Source organism: Ciconia boyciana, chromosome 14 (genome assembly GCF_034638445.1).
Source record: "Ciconia boyciana chromosome 14, ASM3463844v1, whole genome shotgun sequence".
Taxonomy (NCBI): Eukaryota; Metazoa; Chordata; class Aves; order Ciconiiformes; family Ciconiidae; genus Ciconia; species Ciconia boyciana.
In genome coordinates this window covers 234,576-254,781 of record NC_132947.1, presented here as the reverse complement: position 1 = coordinate 254,781, position 20,206 = coordinate 234,576, and the positions used below count along the sequence as shown (strand labels likewise).

Here is a 20,206-nt window from a genome sequence, read left to right as displayed (position 1 = left end):
AGCTCTGTGTCCAGGATCCAGCTCCCCCATCAGTCAGAGCCTACCTAACGCTGGGTGCTCCCTGGCAGGACAGGGGCAGTCTGTAGCCCAGTACCAGGATGACAGCAGGGGACAGAATCTGGGATGGATGGGTGCTTGCTAGGCAAAGCGATATCTGGCTGCAGTGGCAGCTGGGCTCAGCATCTGCCCAGCAGACCTGTTTTCATTCTGACCTCACCCTGCCTCATCTCAGCAGAACAAACAGATTCACATAGCTAAGTCCCACCAGTCTTGCCCTTCATGGGGTGCAGGATTCATTCTGCTGTGCTCCAAGTTCACCCTGATAGGAGCTGAACACTGGGTGTTAGGACTGGCAGAGAGGGCTTTGCTCCCAGAGCTGCAGCTCAGGATACCACGAAGGCTGCATGGAAGCAAGTCCCCCTGCCAAACTCCCTGCAGTGTCCTTGGGTGGTCACATTTGCTCCTGCTGTGCTTAGCAGCCAGCTCTTGCAAGCAGCATGTCCTTGCCCCGCACTGCCTGTCTCCTGGGGGATGCAATGCAGGATGCCACATTATGTGCCCAGATTGCCTCCTGCCTTTTCCTGGATGCTGTTCTGGCACAGGTCTAGAAAGATGGATCCCACAGGCTGGTTGCACCACGTGACTTTCGTCATACCCCATGGCTAGGGAGAGGCCTCTGTACCCCCTAAAAGGCCCGGCACCGTGACTCCTGCTGGAGATAGGGGCAAGAGCTGAAGGCAGCAACTCTGTGCTCACACAGGTCCTCTAGAGTTGGGACCACTCCTTAATACACCACAGAGTGTGCCCACACAAAGCTGGAGCTGACATAACATGGTTGGGAGGGGCACAGCCCAGCGCTGCCCTAAGTTTGCTGGGCACACATGGGCCAAAACCCCCAATCTATTGCCCGGAGCCATTTTTCACATGCCTCCCCACTTACTCCTGCCAGCCAAACGTCCCTGCCTTGCTGAGGCTCTTTGGTGCTGGTTTGAGTCTTTTTCTGGCAGCATTCCCACTGTCCCACACATGTAGGCACTGCCTGCCACCAGAGCCTGGCAGCTCCCCCCCATCTTTATTCTCCCCAAGTACTGTGTCATTTGCAGACTCCATGGTGTCAGCCTTGTGATTAGATTCCAATGCCTTTATGAATAATTTGTTGTGCAATTATAAAGCAAATATTTAATTGAACTTTATGTAAAATTGCTTCTGCCTCTTGAGCACTGAACCACTGGTTTGGGATAGGGCATTGTGTGACCACATCAGGCCCCAGGGCCCTGTGAAGAGGCTAGCAGTAAACTGTCAGACCCCTTCCCCAGCAGCCTGTGGCCTGCACACAGACAGCTGGCCCTGGCCGCTCCCAACTGAGCCTATGGAGGCGAGTGCTAGGGGATGGCTCTGGACTGGCCCCAGAAACTGCCGCAGATGCACCAGCTGCAAGATTGCAGTGCAGCTCCCTTCCCTTGGGAGCGTGTCCTCAGGCCCTAGCAGGAGAACATGTCTTCCTCAGCTGAGCAGCAGAACAAACCAGCTGGAGCATTCCCACAGTGTGCCCAGTGATACATTGGAAGAGCCCAGCATGAAGTATATCACCGTAGAAAACATCTCTGTGACAAGTTGTTGGCAGTCAGGTTTCAGCACAAAGATAAGGACAGACGCAAAGACACTGGCTTTCCTTCTTTCCAGTCCTTTTCCTTCCAGGACGAGACTGGAGTATGCAGATGGGAAACTTGCACTGCAGCTGACTCTTTAAGGGAGGGCATGCCATGTCTCAACCACATCAGGAAGCAGTCTAAATTGATAACAAGAGCTTTGGCACCAGGGTGCCTATCCTGGGAGAGGCTCCTCAGCACACACTAGGGCCAGTGGTCTGTGCAGAAATACTCTGTGTACCATGACATCACCTGCAGGCTCAGCTGGAAGAGTTTGAACGGAGGGGGTCTGGACACACCTCAGATTGGCCATGGCATCGCCTCTGTAGGGAAAAAAACATCTATATCAGCAAAACCAACAGAACTGGATGAAATCCTAATTTACCATGGTCTGTAAAAGAGGCTGAAGTGCCTATTTCCAGTGAGGCGAATTTGAAATTGAAAGAGGAAAACGAATGCATTGAAGAGATCAGAAGCTCCTTTCCAAGTGCGTATCTGGTACAGGTAATTACTAACTGACCTGGAGGGGCTCTTGAAATCGACCTAATGCAGCAGATTCTGGTGCTCAGAGTGACTCCAGGGCTGGGGACAGGCATGTACGTGCAGTACCCCCAGCTGAGAGGCTGGCATGACAGGACAGGCTGCTGTGCAGTCAGGGGGCTAGCAAGGGAAAATGCAAGGCCTGAGGCCAGGGGGGTGTTGTGGAAGAAGGTAACAGTGGTCTGTGTGGTGCTCACCCCCATAAGTATCCTAAGCCTAGCCAGAGTATGTACAGCTGGAAGAAAGGGACTGGTTAGCTGTTGGAAGCTGGAAACTTGCCCTTGCATGGGGCAGGTCAGTTTGCAGTGATGGGGGAACGAGGGCTTGGAGCCTAGCCTGGAGTGGCTGCACTGACACACTGGAAAGGGATGGATGGGGAGTCTGCTCAGATAAGCTCAGCAGCTGAGGCACTGGATCTGGACCACGAGGTGGAGGCTGCAGTCCCTCCTCCAGTGCTGAAGGGTGCAGAAATGCAACATACCTTGCTGACAGGAGTGCATGTTATTAGTTTCTCCGCAGAGACCACAGTAAAGAACAGCAGTTCCTTGTGGGAGCCTGGGGATATCCCCTTCCCCAGCAGCACTTTCTTGCCTCTCAACTCAGCTTGGGCACCCGCTCCGCTCAGCTGTTGCTTTTATGGCTACAGATGAAGCAGTGCAACTTACCCTTTGGCTCCCAGCCACATGCTCCCTGCTGCCAGCTCACCCCAGGACCAGGTCCATTAGCTGTTGCCTCTGGCAGCTCCCCTTGCTTCCCAGCCCTTGTTGCTTTTCACTCACAGGCGTTAAAGGTTCCTTTCGAGACACACCTTTCTGCTTCCTCTGCAATCCAGGCATTTCTTTAATAAATAGCATTTGTACTGGCTCTGTGATGTCTATTTGGCTCCAAGCTTTCATCTCCACTGCTGGTTGTGCCCAGTGTGAAATGCTGCCACTCAGCCTATAAAAATTAATGGTTGGGGCAGTTATTTGTAGCAGTCATTCAGCATTTGCCTTGCTGGTCCAGTCCCAGACTATAGCCTGAAGAAAGCCCAACGGCAAGTGTTTGGCTCTGCTAAAGGCCAGGCAGACAGTGTGACTGAGAGGTGAGCCAGGGAGAATGATGCCCTGCTGTGGGAGGTGTTCGCACAATGCCCGTCCGTCAGTGGCACAGGCACTAATTCCAAGTTGTTTGCTCTCAAGTCCTACAGCTAGATGCATGGCTCACCACCTAGGCATTGCAAGAGAGTGGATAGCTGAAGCTATGCCCTAGATACACAGTATAACAACGAGTGTAAAGAAAATGGAGGAAAGGCAGAGGTTTGGGCTATCAGGTCTGGGCTGCATCCAAGGGTCCCAGCTAGATGGAAAGCTTAGGACAGGGCTAACTGGCAGGAGGAGCATGATGCAGCCTCCTTTTGTCATCCTCTCCCTAGTAAATACACATGCACGCACACTCACTCTCACACACACACTCTTTTGTGGCCCTGACACCAGCCAAGAGCAGAGAGAAACAGGGCTCAAAGCAATCATAATCTTCCCATAACAATGGTAGGAGAACCGTGGTGCACTGAAAGCCACTATCTGGCTGCAAAAAGCTGTGGAGAGGATGTAAGCTGGAAAATAGTTGTTTATTTCCGGTACTAGGATGGTCTTTGGACTCACATCCCAGGAAGGCAGAGTGATCTGAGCACTTCTGGAGTACACTAGTGCTGAGTCCAGCACTCTGAAGGATATGCACTCTGGATTGGGAAGACCACCATAATGTGGTTGGGAGGGACCAGCAAAGCCCCCCTACACTGAAAGGATAGGAAGCCCCATCCAGTTCCTACATCCAGCATCAGACCCAGCTCTGCTTATCTTTCATCGTGCCCAGTCCCCTCTGACTGAAATCCTGCTCAGCCACCACCACTATTAGATCCACTGCTTTTAACAGACAATATATGTGCATATCTAGTCAATCCCCCAGCTTCCTTCATCCCCCTGACCCTGTTGTACTGAGTTCTCTTTAAAGTTATGCTTTCCTTGTGCCATTTATTGTTCTGCTGTTGCCAGTAGCAGGCTTCTCTGCATATATGAGAAGCTTCTACAGCTTTTCCAAAGTGCAACTGCAGGAATCTGAACCTCCCAAAAGACATGTTGTAAGTGCATCATGTTGAGCTCCTCTGCTCACTCAATTACCAGGATCCAGAGAATGATCCTAACTTTCTAAAAATGTTAGTATTTCCAAACTGTGCAATTGTGTCTTCCCTACTACTTTTCAAATAGCCCAGTATAGGTATTTTTAGAATAGATTCAAACATAGTCCGTCACGGCCTTTGTGCACATAACTAAGTATTCACCAGTTTAGCTGTTGTACGCCTGCCTTTCCTTTTTCCAGGGATACCGTCCTACTAACCTACCTTGAAATTGTCTTTGTCTTGAAGTTAGCTGGGGCATAGAATCATAGAATGGCATCTCTTGACTGTTTTCGCCACTTCACAGGGTAAAGTCTATGAGATACTCTTACGGGCTGAAAGTCCTCCAGAGCCATGGCTATGGCTGCAGCTTTTATGAACACACATTCTGAATCACATTTTGCAGGCTTTTACAAGGATATGGTTTAGGGCCACATTTGTTGTAACCTGGAGTTTTCTGGGAAATGCTCCTACTTTCTGTAGGTGCTCCATATCCATTGCCAGTGATGGTTTCTCCTCTCCAATGGGTGCTCCTCTGGGTGGGCAGAGGAGTCCTCTTACCCAGCAGACTTCTGCTGTTGAAGCTTCTGGCTTTTGTACATACACTTGCCTTTCCTTTTATGCTGTATGCAGAATTCCGCAGATTAGTCTGTGTTCACAATTCTCACAGATACTCAGCTCCAAGGTTTTACTGCAGGTCTTTAATTCTGTCACATATTGATCGACTGTTTCTGCTTGCAGGAAAAGGATTGGAAATGTTAAAATGATTCATTGTTTTGTGGGGTACACAGCCACATTTGTTGTGTTTACATTTTCCCTTACACATTCCTTTCCTCCTCCCACCCGAGGCACAGAGACTGGGGCTTTTGCGTTAGTGCTTCTTTCATCTGCACTAATTGCTGTTAAGTGGATCTCAAACTGCCTGACAGTTTCTGTTCTCTACTGCATCCCAGCAGGGAATGATTTAACACTGGACCCTGTGATATGCTTGTTAGTTCTTCCAAGGGCTCCTGGAAACCACTAAAGTTCATACTTAAATTTTGTCAGAGCCACCTTGCAAAGAGAAGCATATGTATGAAGAAAAGATTGCCTCCATTGGGGCTGCTACTGAACCAGCCCTGACAAAAGTGACTTAGCTTTCTGAACAGTGAATTGGAGGGGGTTAAAAATAATTTCCCAGAGTATCTTTTTGTGCCCCCTGTCCTGAGAACTTGACATTGTGCAAGCACAGACCACAGAGACCACCTACGGCAGCACACCCCCCATGGGACGTGGGGAGGGAAGTCTCATCTGCTTGTGGACCCTGTGGAGTTCAATGCACCCTGGAAGAGTCAAGCAGCGGTGTGCTCTGCACTCAGCAAGGATGAACAAGCCAGCCAAAAGCTCTGCATTGCCATTGCTCAGTGCACTGCAAGTCCCTCCTTCCTCCACCAGTGTCTGGAGACAACAGGCTGGTGACCCTAGAGGCACCTCCTTTCGCCCAGCAGCAGCTAGCCCGTAAGTCAGCTCTCCAGCAGATCATGTTTGCCCATTGCCTTCTTCGCTAGGCTTCAGAGCCGCCAAGACACACACACTGGTTTGGCATTTAGCCCCTCCTGGCCCTGGGCTGGCAAGCAAGGCCCTGAGTCCCTCACATAGGCATGGTGCTGTGGTTCAGTCCATGGCACACACAGCGATCCTCCAGTGCTGGTGCTGGGGAGCTGCCTCCTTGCAGAGCAGCAGCCTGTAAGGGCAGCTAGGCAAAAATGAGCCCATTGCCCCTGTGGTGCTCTGGGAGCCTTGGCCTCCAGGCTGCCAGGATGTGGAAGGCCATGCCCAAGTAGGGCCATGCAATGTTCAGAGTGTGGCTCCTTAGGGAACCCTTGAAATTACCTTTGGAGAAACAGCAGCAGCCTGCACCATGGCCCTGGGGCAGGGATGAGGAGCAGGCTACACATGCCACTTCCTTCTCTTAAACTTCAAACGCACCATCAGACCTAAATTATTCACTTGTAATCCCTGGAGCTGGCAGCAGCTCAGAGAGGATCCAGCTCAGGTGATAAGAAGGAAGAAAGAAAAAAAAGAACCCATTAAATTTAAAAACCTCTGAGAGTCATAAAATGTAAAAATATATTCAGGACAGGAGCCAGGCCAGGATGGGAAAGCTGGGTGCAAGCAGGGTCTGACACTGGCAGGTCTCTGAGCATGAGGGGGGTACCATGTAAGATGAGGGAACCTGAGGCTAAGAAGGCTGGTGGGGCTTGGTGATCCTGGGTGCTCAGCTCTGCTACCTCTTCTAACTCCTCATGGTCCTTTATCCTCTCTCTGTGGTGTAGATGGAGTGAGAAAGGAGCAGAAAACACACGCAGAGGGAGTAGAGCTGGGCTAAGAGTGTCCAACCCAGGCTGAGAGCAGAGTCCTGCTCTCCAAGGTGGCAGTCAAGGGACTGCCCTCTCCCTCTCCGCAGCCAGACCCCTGTCTCAATCTCCCCGGAGAAGGTGTTTGGGATCCCCAAAGCCAAGGTGTGGAGCAGCTGTGTCACGGTGCCAGCAGCACCCAGCAGCCCTATCCCCAGGGACACGACCAAGATGCCCAGAGCTGCCTTGGCTCCTGCAACATACTTGGAAAGCTCTTGTTTACTGGGATCTAATGCAGTTACAAAGCTAACTGAAAACAGAGAGCAGCTCCTGGCAAGACACAGGCTGTAGAGAGTGAAAAGCATTTAAAATGTCTTGCACCAGCCTGGCTGCTCCTGTGCCCACCAGCTTCGATCTGCTCATGCAGTGCGTGCTCCATCACCTCTGAAACGAACTGCATCAATCAGGGAGAAATACTCCCATCTCAGACCTGGAAACATGTCCTGGCACAGCTCCCCAGGGGCCAGCACCCCTCCCCATCTGCCAGGTACAGAGTAAGCAGCAGGCACCTGAGGGTACTGCTGCTTTGCCCTGTGCCATGCAGAAGCATCGGCAGACAGTGGCACAGCTGCAGCCCAGCTCAGTCTCCATAGCACAGCGAGCCCAAGCCCCACACCTCTGCCTTAGGCCAGGCTATGCAAAAGCAGGAGGGTCTGACAACAGGGTGGTGGGCACCCACTAGCTCAGCCCTTCCCAGAAGCTCTGGGGATAGCTTCAGGAGACACAGGAGAGATGACAATGTCCTGGCTCAGTCTCAGTGGCTCTGCAGTCAGAGACGCTGACAACACCACAGGGAAGGTCTTCAGTCTGAGCTCTGTCCAGGCAGGTGGGCAGCACTCTTCAGCTTCACTTGCTGTCAGTGGCACATTGAAAATGGCTGTGGGGAGGACAGACAGAGAGCAGCAATGCAGACACTGACCATGTCTGCCAGCAGAACCCTGATCCCAGGCGTTCAGTGCCCTGGCAGACCTCCGCAGGGCAGAGGGGAGGACTCAGAGAGGACTGCGCCTCACAGCAGTTGGGAGAAGTGGTGGCTTTAGAGTCTCAAGAGCCTTGTGCATCCTCTTGTTGCAGTCCACCGGCTCTCCATCCCCAATGCTCTGGACCCAGACCCAGGCTGAACTTTGTGTTTCCAGCCTCTTGCAACATAGCTCAAGCTGCCTGAGCTGACTCAAATCCTGGGGCTCCATATCAGCTCCCATCTACGTATCCGAGATGAGAAAAGGGGCTGCAGGCACTGCTGGGGTTGCACCAACCTGGCTTGGAGGGGGCAAGCTGAGACTGTTACTCGCCAAGACGCTGCAGACAGAGCAGCTGCACCTCCCGCCTTGGCTGCACCTCCCAGTGAAGGCTGCCGGGCACCTGCAGAGAGCATGGATCACTCCTCAGAAGAGCAGCCAGATGGGAAGGTCTGCGTGAGCCTGATAACAGCTGCTGCTTGGCTCCTCTCCCTGGCAGGCCTGCATGGGGCACACAAGTGCCAGTGTCTGGGGCTCCAGGAAAAGGGAGGGGCCACATGCCCCGAGGCCAAGCTGGCATCTCTGTCCTTGAGAGCCCCCAACACAGCTCCTCCTGCTAGAACCTCCCCAGGGAGTGCAGAGCTACTGCTCACCCCCATGGCATAAGGGTAGGTGGGAAGTGCATACCCTCGGTGCGGTCAGACACTTCGCAGATGCTGAGCCAGGCTCCTCATGCCTCTTGGCAAGCACAGAACTGGGTGCTGTGGCACAGAGTGAGAAGCCAGCACCTCTTCCCTACCAGGGCTCAAGGAACTTGTCCCTGCCCTAAGGCGGACTGAAGGACACGGAGTGGCTGGCTCTTGGACCACCGAGGGCAGGATGGGAGCCCAAGGCCAGGCAAGTGCTTCACTTGCACTGAGATGCCAGCAGAGATGCCATGGATGCAAGGGGTAAGGCCAGGTGAGAAAGAAGAGGAAGGCCTGGCTGTTAGTGGCAGGAGTGCTAAAATTCACTATTAAACTACACACTAAACTGATTTTTAAAGTTCTCTTTCCTCTGGACACGGTGAAAACACAGTGCCAAGTAAGCTGCCCCCACTTTTCTGCACAGCAATCAATAACCCATCATTGCATCAAACCAGATGCAAGTGGGCAACTTCACCCAGCACACACCGATTCCAATTCATCCACCCTCCACCAAAGGCATCTCAACAAGCAAAGCAGCTCTATGCTTCTTCACCTGCTGAACCAACACAGCACCAGAGCCAGGGTGCTGAGCAGGCTGGGGCAAGTAAGCAAGGATGGAGGATGTTTCCTGGGTGTGGAAAGGAGAGGAAGGCCTGGGAAAGGTCTCCTGATGCCCGGGGACCATGGAAGCCACAAGACAAACAAGAAGGTCACTAGTTCAGCAAAAGTTTATGCATACTTCTGCATCAGAACTTGCTGTCTCAGTCCTGGCAGTCTTGCAATTTAGATGGAGGATAGATGTGATGGCAAAGACAAAACCTGGGCTTTTCAACTCATTTTCACACTCTGTGCCTGTGAGATGGGCTTGACTTGTTAGGTAGGTGAAGATACCACAATGATTGTACGGGGAAGGAGGTAGAAAACAAGGCAGAGAGAGTGAAGATTGCAATCAGTCACAAGACAATCAAAACAAAAACTAAAGCCCAAGGTCCAGCACTTGGCTTTTTCTCATGGAAACCTCTCTGCACCCTTGTTATCAGCAAATCTGGAATCAACCTCCATTCCCTGCAGGTAAGGAAGGAGGTGAGAGGGATCAGCAAGGCATTGCAAAATTGGTTCTATTTTTAGATGCACAGGAGGCCTCTGAAGGAACAAGGGACTGCCCATCACCTCTGTTTCCTCATGACAAAGGTACTAGCACTTCCTGGGCCAGCAGTGCCCAAACTTTTGGGAGGTACTGTCCTTGGCTGTAGAGTCAGTACAGGCCTTTCTTTGGGCATCTTGACACTTTAGGGCCATGAATGTCCTCAGCAGGCTCCCCCCTACCCACTGGGACCCTCCCCACCTCTTCCTGGCTTTTCCAGGAGATCTGGGCAACAGGGCTGCAGCTCCTGGCCTGGCTCCATGGCAGAGGCTGTGCTCACCTCCTGCCCCGCAGCACCCAGGGAAGGGCAGGAGCAGCGCATGATGCTGAGGCAGGCAGCACCCTTACCCTGAAGATGGCTGCAGGTGCCACTTCTGCACCAGTTGGAGAGACTTTTCTTCCTCCACAAGGCCAGTGACTTGGTTCTGCAGCAGCCCTATGCTGACATCCAGACCCTCAGCAAAGAACAGGCTCCCCACTGGAGTTACACCCCACTGACCCCACCCTTTGCCAGTTCTTTGTGGCCTGAGGGTGTGCAGATCCCAGCACCCCATCCCACCCCAGCTGCTTGCTGCCGCAGAGCGGATCCAGGCAAACCACTCATCAGGAACAAAGCCCTTTCCTGAGTGGGCTGGGCTGCCTTGCCTGCGACTAAATATTCAGAGGCACTGTGCACTAGCCCTTTGATCAGCAATTTATCTCTCCATGCCACAAGTTTCCTGGAGCCTAGCGTTTCCGCCCCATGCACAGCCTAGGTCCCAGGAGCCTGGGAGACAGGTGTGAGGAATTAGCTACAGGGACTAATGCTCTGACAGGAACCCGCACCAAAAGCAGGGGACAGAGCGTAATGTTTATTACATTTGAAGCAAAGCAAACATGTGGCCTACTTATGTATCTAGAGAGAATTAATTGGGGAGCTCCACAAAGCAGCAGATTATAAATTAGAATAATTTTCACCAACTTCAGCCCATTCATCTTATTTCACACCAGGCCTGTCAGCTCAGCCTGATGCGGCCGTCTGCAGCCCCAGACCCGCAGGCTGCTGTCTGGTGGCACCAGGGGACTGTCAGCAGCCAGCCCCATGGGCACTGCATGCCTAAACCCCCAGGAAGCATGTGGGGTCAAGCCAAGGCACACGCCTTGAATGGGAAGCAAACTCAGAGCCTTGTGGACAGCTCCAGAGGTGCTGAGTGCCACCAGCTGTCATCTGCAGAGGTATCCAGAGTGCTCTGCTCCAGGGACTGGCCACAGAGACAGCAGAGATGCCGGGTGCCTGCCCTGTGCCCCTCCATCCCCCTTCACTCGCTGGCAGCCAGCAGAGGGGTGGGGGGCCAGCAGGGCTGTGCATGCACCTCCTTACCCTCCCCACCCCAGTTAGGATCCTGGGTTAGGGACCAGGCTTTGCCGATGTGACGTAACAGGCAACCTCAGGCCAAGGTCAGGTGGAGACTCCCTTTGCACAACTTAGAGGTCACTCCTGGGGACACCACCCATGATGTGCAGGTGCCTACCTGGAGCTGCTGGGAGTGTAATGCTCTGCACGCCCAAGGCACTGGGGGCCTTGGACTTACACCTCATGGAGGAGCAACCCGTTCACAGACAGATTCCTGTGCAAGGAGCAGCAGTGGTCAGAAACCGGCAAAGCAGCTTGTGCCTGAGGCACTCTAGCCCTCAACAGCCCAGAGCCCACTAGGTGCCCCTGAGGCATTTCAGGGATTCTGGCGTGGAGCCAAAACACCCAGAGCAGAGCAGCCACTGCCTCCCAGATGGTGGGATCTTGCCGGCACCTCTCAAAGCAGAGGATTAGAGTAACTCTGATATGGTCTATACTTATAGATCCCAAGGGGACAGCACGCAAAACACCATATTGATGCTGGGATCATTTATCTCCAAAAGGTCCCCTGCTGCCTCGCTGGAAGGAATGTTAAAAGAGCCAGTGGAGATGGCTGGGCAACACCTGAAAAGGAGGATCTATTCCTGAAGATGCAGTTTGGGTCAGACCACAGCCACCATGATCTCAACTCTCCTGCCCTTCACAGTGATCAGAGGTGGACAGAACCAGGTGGGATCAGAGCCTCACAGCACCCACCCATGTGCAAATGAGAGCACTCCCAGGAAGGTGTCTGCAGGGCTCCAGACACAGTCAAAATGGTTTCCACAGGGAGCAGCAAAAGTCTGGCCCAAGAGGCCTTCTAGCTCATGTTGTGTCTCCAGAGTGGCCAGAAGCAACTGCCTGGAGCAGAACAGGGACAGGGCAAGCAGGTGTGATGCTCTTCCTGACACTCTCCCAGACTCCAACAGTTTTCAGCTCAAAGAGGCACATGCCAATTTGTACTCGGTCTTTTCCACAAAACTATCCAGAAGCGGGATGTCCCAGGAGCTAGGGTGCTGCCAAGGGCTTCAGAGATGCACATAACAGCCTTGCCTCAGCTGACAGGGCCAGGCAAGCTTCATCCCATGGCAGGGACTGCCGTCAACCTGTTTTTAGCAGCTGTAGCAACCTGCATTGACACACAAGCTGTCTGGTTCAGCAAGCCCACCAGAGTCCACACTGGTAACAGCAGAGCCCACCAGACACCCTAGACCAGATGTGGCATGCCCCTCATACCGGATCCCATCCAGCTGCTGCCTTGTCCTTCCTGGCTCTAACTGCGCAGAGAAGCCCAGGGTTTCCAGATGGGCACCAGGTGAGGAGTGCCTGCCACAGCCTGGTCCCATGCCAGAGTAGCTTTCTATGCCTTCATTGCTGCTCTCTGTGTGTCAGCTGCAGCCCCCACTCTGCACCTGGCTGGCTGATAATTTGTGTTATAAAGAAAGAGTTTGTTCAAATGGCATTACTAATTAGTATAGAAATACTATCAGCATTGTTAATGCATTCCAAACAGTTCTGCACGTTGGCACCATGTGAAAGCAGCACTGGGGCAGAGACCAAGGTGGCAAAGCCAGGCGAGGGCCCGGACTGAGCCCAGCTCAGTTCTGCTGACGCTGAGCAGTGAAACAGCATTGTCTCTGCCCCAGCACTGCTCTCCCTGGTACGGCAATCAGTAAAAGTTGGACCAGGACAGATTTGTGTCTGTGTGTGTGTACAAGCATACATGTGTGTGTGGTAGGGAATCATGATGACAGAAACTACCCAGCATGGGAATTTCAGGACAAGAGAGGGAAACTGGTAGACAGGAACTGAGGCAGGGACATGGGGGTAGCAATAAAACCAAATGTAAAGTGGATGAATTATTTACTGCAAGAAACAATTGTGAAGTCACTTACTCCGGCCCTGTGCATCCAAAATGGTGTCTGCAGCATTTCTCACATCTCCCTGGTGTGCAGAGTGACTTTTTTACAATTGGATGCATGAGGCTGGGGTAATCTTATAAGAGACTCCAGAAAATCAGTTTAGTATTGATCATGTGCTGAATTTAAAGGCTTTCCACATCCATCTGCTGCTGCTACTCAGGTGACAGCTCAGCTGGGACCTGGGTGCTCACTGGGTGCCTGCACCCCAGAGCGACCTCATTCGGCTCAACCCTGTGGCTGGGCTGATGCACAGCAGCATGGGGGACCAAGGCATCACACTCCAGCTCAGTTTATGAGCCAGCAGAGTCACATGGCTGCTCCCCACTGAGCTTTTTGATGAAGTCCCCCCATGGATCAGTCTGCTGTGCTTCTCTCATCCCTGGGGCCAGGGGGTTGTGGATTGTAGTGGATCATGTGCTTATCTAACAGGGGCAGCAGCTGCCAGAGACCAACAGAAAAAGGGTGACAGGTTATAGAGAGCAGTTTGCACAGACCAGCACCTAATGCCAACACCCTGCACCAGGGTGACAGCACCTGGCACTGTCCCCAAGGAGGTGCCAGCTGCCACTGCAGGGCAGCCATAGCACCTAGACCTGTTCAGCATAGCCCCTCGCCAGCTCTCACACAGGTGCTGCCAAGAGCCATTGCCTCCTGCATGGAGCAAAGAGTTGGCCTTGAGCATGGAGGAGGGGGCTCTGAGCACCTGCTGCTTCTCTGGATGCTGCAGACAGGACTATAAATTGAACAACCCTTCCTGAGCAGGCAAAGGCCCCTGCAGCCCCTCATCTGGCAGGGTGTGATTGGAGCACAGCTGAAGCACAAAGGGCCCTATCATAGGCAGGCCATGCCAGCAAGAGCCTGGAAAAGCTCCAACCCTGGGGAGACAGGGTGACAAGAAAAGGCACACAGAGAGACAGAGCGCAGGGAGGAATACACATGGAACAGAACCTCTGCCCGTGTCTTTAAAGAAGTGTCTCCTGGTGTTTGCCTTGGACTCTGCAGGTCTTCTAGACACGGGACTGCAAAGGGTGAGCCCAGACTCCAGAGACTGGCAGCAGGATAGATGCTGTGACATGCCCACAAATGTGACAGGAAGAGGGAATTCAGACATTATGGGACTGTTAAACATATTGCATCATGATGAGGTTTTAGTTTTTTCTTTTAATAATATGCATATTGCAAGTTCTTATGAAGTCATAAAAGCTGTGAGCCATGCTGTCCAAAAGACAACCTGCCTTATGGTGCTAAAATATAAACTTATAAAGCATTTTTGCAAAACAATACAAGTTAAATGTATGAGAAATCTACTGATTTACTGAAACAGGAGATGTGCAGGGTAGAAAAAAATGACTCTTCCAGGTCCATATTTACTCAACAAAAGACCTATATTCAAATAACTCTTAGAGTAGGTCACTGGCATTCTCACAGAGGTTGAGTGGCTGAAAGTAAGGCTACAACATAAAGAGGCCCTCTTAATCAGAACAGAGAACAGAAATTGTATGGACATGCCTTAAAACATCAGGCGCTTCTTCAAAATCCGCAGGCAAAAGCTTGACTCCAAAAATCCATTTTGCAAAGACACCAACTGGGGTGAAGTGGGGCTGAGCTGTTGCATAGCTGCCCACAGGTGAAAAAGCACTGACAAGGCAGCACTCTTGACAAAGGGCACTGTCCAGTGAGGACCTCAGTGCACTATAGCTGGTAGGTGCTTAGATGCAGATCTTCAATCCAGACGTTGATAAGCATCCAGTTCTTTTGCTGCTGTTGTTGCTGCTGCTGTTGCTTTGTTTTCAATAGCTGCAGCTAAACATTTAACCTTTATGTTGATGGAATGACCTAAACATGTTCTTCCAGGCTCGTCGGCAGCAAGGCTGTCTCACAGCTAGCAGAGAAATGCCTTTCCTTTCAGCTTGGCAAATCAATATGCTGTGTGGCTGGCAGACTTGCAGGTGTCCCCTGCTCAGAACACATGGAAGGGTCTCAGAGGTGGGATACAAGCATTTCTCCAGATTGCCAGGTCTAACAGAGAGGTGGGCACGAACCTCCATCTTCTTGGCAAGCAGGAGAAAAGCAGCTCACAATTTGGAAACCATATAGTTGTTCCAGCTGGGAGGCTGGCTCTGGCTGTTGCTGTCCCAAGCCTGTGGCTCTGCCAGCAGATAAGGCACTTATTCAGCATCCTACGATTTCAGATGGCACAGAAAGAGTTACAAGAAGGAGCAGCAGATTAATCGCGAGTTAATATGGTCCCATGTTTTTTATTACTCTCAGAGTATTAAATTGATAGCCTGGTACCAAAGGCCAGAAGTGTCACCTCTCAACAAGATGAAATCTATGTAGCCCGTGGACAGGGGAAAGCCGCAAGATTTATAAAGGCGTCCATAAAATTAACATTTGGATGAGCATGTGGGAGAACAGAGACCATGAACTGCAGCAGCAGGTTGGCAAGTACCTGCCGCCTCTGCATTTAGAGCCCAGCAGACACCGTTGACTGGGCGCATCCTTCTGCACCGATGCCTGGCTAAGCAGGGCCGCAGAGCTGCCCTATTGCCAGGAAGGGGCTGCCAGGGAGCTTTTGGGAGATGGTGGCATTTTGGTAGTGCTGTGGGGAGTAAGTGACAAGGGCAGGAACAGGCCACATCTCAGATCTCCTCGGGGGATCACTCCCTGGCCCTAGTGGTGGAAGCATCTCCCCTCGGTTTGGCTTAGACCAGAGACGAAGGCTCAGGCCCTCACTCCACCCTCAGCTTTCTGCATGGCTCAGTCTGTGCTGTCTGAGCAAGCACCGAATCTGACAAGGCAATGGGACCTGGGGAACCTGTGTTTCCACAGATCATGGAGCTCAAGATACTGTCATGCCAGAAGCCAGGAAACGGTGACCCCAGGCACACCTCATTGACCCAGGGAGGCCCTGAGAATACCTTGCCTCTCTCTTGCTGCCATAGGACTCCATCCCCACCCCACCATCCAGGTGCCTGAGGGCTGTCCCCCAGCACAGCAGAGACACTGGACACCCAGAACCCTGGCAGCTTTCAGGGTGCACAGCAAGGTGATTATGTCTGGGTGCACATCACAGTGCGGGCACAGGGCAAAGGGACTGCTGACACACGGGCCTGTTCAATGTTCTGTTACCACTGCTTGTAGAGTCAGGGTCTTGGCATCTCTGGGCCTCTGCCCTTCCTCTGCACAGTGAGGGCAATACTCTGGCCCTACCACAGAACTAGGGACACCACAGACCTGCTGGGATAGCATGGTGCTCAGGGCCACACACTTATCCAGACTGGCTGATCCTGCATTGCACGGCACACACTTCTGCATGTAGACACCATGGCATGTCATAACTGTGTGCACTCAGCTGCGTGCCATGCATACGGTGCTGCAGGCTCACACACCTGGCGCACTGTCTCAACACCCAGTGCAAATGGAGCCATTACCACTGCTGCCTGCAGTATGACTGCTTGCAATTAAAGGAATGAAATGTTTATACAGGAATAAATCTGTGTTAATGAGGTGAATCCTGCTCCCGCCCTGACAGGCTCTAAAACAAGGCTAGGAACTTGGGGGAAGGGAGAAGGTTCAAATGTGTGCTGCTCCCAGCCAGCAGCTAGGCCTGGGAAGGGAAGTGGGGAGGGAAAGGGGAACAAACTCAGGCAGCTGGCTGGTTGCGTGCAGGAGCCACCAGTTCTTTGATTTCCCTGTCTGGTTCCCCCCACGTGGAATTAGCAGGAGAGACCAGACCATTGTCAGGCTTGCTCAGGCTCAGGAGGTGTTTGAGCTGTTTCCTTCCTTGGGAAAGGGGCTGCACCTGGCTCAAAGATTTAGGAAGAGCACAAGCGATTAGGACAGCAATGCTGCCACAGAGTGGGGACACACTGCTTTGGGCCCTTCAACCTCAACAGCCTGTCTAGAAAAGTCCTTTGCTGAAGCTAGCAGAAGGGGCTATGCAGGAGGAAATCCCTATGCAGGTCATCCTTGCTCTCCTCTATTCCTCAGAAACACTCCACTAATCCCTGTCGCCTGCCTACATGGGAAACCACGGAGACACAGAATCCAATTAGCTTGAAATCCTGCTCTGGCTCCCGCACAGCATCTCCCTCTGATAGAGCTGTGGAGCTGCAGAGATAAACAGTGCATTAGGATTCCAGTGGGGTCTGGCAGGCAGGGATGGCTTTGGAACTGCAGCACCAGCCCAGGGAATGAGTGAGGCACCAGCGCCCCTTTCCCAAGCCTCTCTCTCCACCTCTACCTCATACCAACTCTTCCTCCTTGCTCATCCTGCAGCACCATTCCCTCAGCTGAGCCTAGCTGCGCAAGGTGAAAGCTGAGGACTGGGGCTAGAGCCAGGAGGTCTCCAGGTTGGCTTACCTACCACAGGGCCTGCACTCTTCGCAGGTGGAGGAAAACCTCTTAGGGGCTGAATGGCATCAAAGTCTCTTGGCTGCTGGGGGTGGCCACGGTGGCATGAAGCACAGTGCCAGGGCCCATCTCCTCACCACTGCAACCCCCCAGGACATGTCTGTGCCCAGAGGTCCCTTCAGCACCAGCATGATGCATGTCACCCTCAGCTCCCTTGTCCCTCCTCCAGCAGGGACTGGCCCTGCGTGGCTGTCTCTCTGGAATGATCTGGGGGACAAGCCGGTCCCAACCCCACAGAGACAGCGGGGAAACGGACTGAAACAGGTAATCCTCCCCTGGACAAGTTCAGCACAGCCTCTAGTCATGGACAAGCAGAGTGCAAGGGGTAACTGTTGCTGACTCTGTGCTACACCCTGGCTGTGCCTGTGGCGACAAGTCTCCTGTGCCTGATGCTACCACAGCCATGCCTGCTGTACTCGCACTCTTCCTTGCACCCACAGTAAATTACCTGCTTTGCATTTTGCAGCAGCAACTTAACAGTATTAATTCATTGTGTTCTGTCTTTAACAAATACCATTATCATATCACCAGCCAGGATTATGCAAATCCTGTGAAAGGAATTATTTCTCTCCCCAAAGTCACCTTGATTTATCAGTTTTAGCCCAAAATGAAAGAGAAGTTGCTTTGCATAAACTGTGAAACACATGACAACACCCGGGGGACTGTGATGGCCCCATAGGGCAAAATACACATCCAGGTGAGGCACAGCTGTGCCCAGCTGGGTGACCCTTCATATCCACAGGTGACACAGGGGCAGCTCTGTGCTGGCCCCCACCAAGACCGCTCCTGTGCAGGAGTGCAGGTGGACCTGGACGCTAAGAAACTGGGCCCTGGACCAAGAGCTGGGGAAACAATGCCCTTGCAAAATACTCCTGGGATAACTCTATGGCACCATTCCCCAGGCACAGGGCCACGGAGCAGGTCTGAGGCTATGCAGAAGCATATGGGGCTGGAAACAAGGAAACTTTCTGAAACTGCATTAAGGATTGCTCTGTGGCTGCCAGTAGTCTGCCCCCCCTCCCTGTCCCTGCTTTCCAGGCCACCACTTCAGGTTGAGCCTGCGTCATGCATAACAAACTGGTGTGTTCTCCCATGCAAGTGTGGATGCTGCTTGGATCAATGAGCAAACCTGCATCCCGCTCCAGGAATTAGCTCTTTAACAGGGTCCTCAAATAACATAATGCTTTTGTCCATAATTTCCTTTGCTGCAGAGATAAAGGCTCCCCATCCCTTTGAAGGGGCTAGGCCTGGCTGCAGTTGCCCCTCAGCATGTAAGGAAGCACTTGTGTGATTAAAGTAACCTTTTTCCCATTATTAGGCAGCAATTTGAATCAGGTTCTTGCCTTCAGCAGAAGGCAAGAACAGCACCCTAGTAAGACGGGAGGACTTCTACTCTTTCACAGGGCAGACACCAAGCCTCTGCAACCTGAGCACAGCCTGCTCCTGCAAGAGGAACCAGGTCCTTGGCTTGGGCTTTGCCCTCATGGCCAGCAATTACTTTATGCGTTCCGGCTCTGTGCAGAGGGGCTATTCTGAAAGAGAGTTCTGCTTCAGATTCCATTAACCATGGATGGTAGCTGTGTAGGAGAAGCAAAAACCTCCCCAATTAGTCCTAAACATTTTTTATTTTCAAACTCAATGTGTTCTGGCAGACGAAGAATCAAGGGCAGCAACCATGATTTAGAGCAGCACCATGACTGCAGGTTGGTGCACTGAAAAGCCATTGACAGGTGTACACTCAGCAGCTCTTGTGCTTATGGCTCACACATAAGTCTAACAGAGATGGGAAATTCCTCTGAAAAACCATACTGTGACAGAGACAAGGATGAAATCAGGCACTGGCAACCTATGGTAAAATACAGCTCAGTAAAACAGAATTATCCCCAAACCAAAACCTGGAAACAGAAACCTTAAAAGAAATCCCTGGCACTATGCCTGTACCCCCACAGCTAGCACACCCACACCCCTGGCTGTGGTCTGCAGTCCGCAGAGTGAGAAAGTGTTCAGTCTGCATTCAGCCTAACCTGCTCTGGGCCTGGGGAGCGGTGAACCGGCCAGGCTCTGTGGGGACACCTGGGGCCAGTGCAGAGCTGGGTACAGGCTGGCTGGTGCTTGTGGTGTGGGATGTTTCAAACCACGAGCAGAGACATTGAGGAGGAACTAAAAGAGCCACCTTGGCCATCTCAGGACAGAGCCTGAGCGCTGACGGGAGAGAGATGCATCCACCTGGCACAGCAAAGACCCAGGGTTCAGGCTGCTCCTAGTCTCACAGAGAGTCATTCTCATTCCTGCTCTGATATGTTCAACCTGGTCTCTCCTTGATCTGTTCCAGCTACTCTCATCTTCCCCTCTGCATCCCCCCACCCCTAACTTCTCATCACCAGCTCTCGTTTCCAGTTGTGCCTGATATGTTCTGATCATTTCACACCTTCACTCATGCTGCCCTAAACCAGGCTCTGCCAGGCCACCACTGTCCTCACAAGATCAGAGGGAAGCTTGGAAAGAAGGACTACATCCTCCTGGCCTTGAGAATCCAAAGGATGAATCTTCCCAGATGTAGCCAGTCCTGCCCACCTTCCAGCTGGGACAGTCCCTCTCCACACACACGCACCCTTTCAGAGGCAGGCCCTGCTTTGCTGAGGACATGGACATGGGAAGCCAGAGGCTGGGAAGGCAGGTGCAAAGCTAGAGCACAGGAGGAATGCAATGGCAGAGGCAGAAACAGGGAAGGCAATTCAATTTTCAGAGGCTGTCCCACCAATTCAGCTCAGAGAGACGATAAGAAACCCATTTCGAGCGATAGGCACCCTAATCCCCAGCCATCCTGTATTTCCATTTCCGAGAGGTGCTATTTCCAACAGGGAGGCATTTTACCATCTAGGTTTGCTAGAAGGGACAGCAATGGATTAAATACCAATTTTTCCAGCACTGTTTAACTCCTTCTGCGCCTACTCTTGCCACTTATGC

General features: G+C 52.3%; 1 protein-coding gene across 4 annotated transcripts in view; it reads right to left on the bottom strand.

Moving 5' to 3' along the window:
- Positions 1-1,150: 1,150 nt before the first annotated feature.
- SLC35C2 (solute carrier family 35 member C2) overlaps positions 1,151-20,206 on the bottom strand; it is a 38,426-nt gene continuing 19,370 nt past the window's right edge. The window contains exons 10-12 of one of the 4 annotated variants that reach the window (XR_012045115.1): positions 6,217-6,374; positions 4,570-5,075; positions 2,021-3,128 (exon numbers count right to left, since the gene is read on the bottom strand). The gene's annotated coding sequence lies outside the window, so the exon portion shown is untranslated. Of the gene's footprint in view, positions 1,973-2,020; positions 3,129-4,569; positions 5,079-6,216; positions 6,375-20,206 lie in introns of those variants that run through there. The other 3 variants (XR_012045116.1, XR_012045117.1, XR_012045119.1) reach the window with 3 other exon arrangements.